The sequence below is a fragment of the Barbus barbus genome (assembly GCF_936440315.1).
Source record: "Barbus barbus genome assembly, chromosome: 9".
NCBI classification, from domain to species: domain Eukaryota; kingdom Metazoa; phylum Chordata; class Actinopteri; order Cypriniformes; family Cyprinidae; genus Barbus; species Barbus barbus.
Genome location: NC_136737.1, coordinates 23,192,934 through 23,194,323, shown reverse-complemented (window position 1 = coordinate 23,194,323; position 1,390 = coordinate 23,192,934). Strand labels below are relative to the sequence as shown.

At 39.7% G+C, this 1,390-nt stretch overlaps 1 protein-coding gene across 5 annotated transcripts in view; it reads right to left on the bottom strand.

The window, feature by feature from the left end:
- Positions 1–304: 304 nt before the first annotated feature.
- LOC306875528 (gamma-adducin-like) overlaps positions 305–1,390 on the bottom strand; it is an 86,108-nt gene continuing 85,022 nt past the window's right edge. For 4 of the 5 annotated variants that reach the window (XM_079426167.1, XM_079426169.1, XM_079426170.1 and 1 more), the window contains one exon: positions 474–1,390. This exon is cut by the window's right edge and continues 1,342 nt beyond it. The gene's annotated coding sequence lies outside the window, so the exon portion shown is untranslated. The other variant, XM_079426166.1, reaches the window with a different exon arrangement.

Below are 1,390 nucleotides of genomic sequence, written 5' to 3'. Positions count from 1 at the left end.
ATGAGTAAAGTCATTACGTTTTAGTACAATGCGATAACATTATTTTCAGGAAAAGGAAAATAGTGTATCTTGAGTGTGATTTATTGGTCAAAAATAGAGAAAAGACAAAAAGTTGATTTTAATTTGATTTGTAGCATTTTTGGTCAAAATGTCTACATTTCCCCATAATCATGAATTATTTTAGCCATGGTAATAGTGTAGTGAAAATCTGATATTGTGAGCTCTACATATAGTGCACAAGGCACTCGTGGCCAGTATAATCTTTAAACAGTGTGAATACTGAAAATTTACTTTTTTTTTTTTTAGGTAAACTAACCTTTGAAATCTAATGTTCCCCTTTTAGTTAACATTTGCATTTCATAACTGTGAAATGGCTGTGTATGAAGAACTGAGAAAAAGCAATGAATGATGTAAACAAATGCATAAATGGAGTGAGATGCATGTTTCCGTCTCCACAGATGAGTGCAGCGTTTGCTTCTTAAAATAGTTTATTTGTGAATTTACACTGATTAGCAATACATCTAAAAGCATGTCCGTTAGATAACCATTTATATACGATTTCACAGGTCACAAAGAGGCTCGGCTCAAACTCGCATGCCAAAGCAAACAGGCCTTCTGAACCACAGACTAACAGAGAGGCATTAGTACAACAAGGTGCAAAATGGTCAAAAGGGGTAAAAGGAAAAAAAAGAAAGAGAATGTGATGCACATTCCAGTTAACGCTTCCTACACTTCCTGAAAACAAAAACCGCAATAGAAACCAAAGCACAAAAAGAGCCAAAATAAGGAAAACTTTAAAGCAATAAAACAAGTTAATCTTCCCGCCCGTCCCAGTTCTCGCTCCAAACTCGCACCCGGTGCAGCTTTAAATGCGTTTTAATCCAACGCCTGGCCCACGTCCAAAAGCACATGCTATTTACACAGCTTAGAAGCGTCTGTCTCTCTCTCCGTGCCCAAGCCAGTACTTCACATTGCCCACTGGGATATACATCTCTCTCTCTCTCTCTCTCTCTCTCAGTGGTTCCTCCTCTTCCTCCCCCTACGGGACGACCACATTCGGGCCTAACGGAGTTCAAACTGAGGTCAAACTGCTAATCTTAACCATAAAACATTAGCTTTTGGCGTACATTCTGTCCACGGAGCATCATCTCATGGGACAGGACACTTCGAAACGGACAAATCGTGCAACCTCTGACCTCACGGGAACTGGATGTGGCAGAGGGAAGATGAGTAAATCGATCCAGTTTTAGATGCAAAAAACACACTGTACAACGCCGTTTCTCAAAGTTTAGTAACACTGACGCTTCGGATGGTTATGGGATGACCGTAAGGTGACATAATGAAGGATGTTGCACTATAAAGGTCCAGAATCAATTCCACCGAATAGATT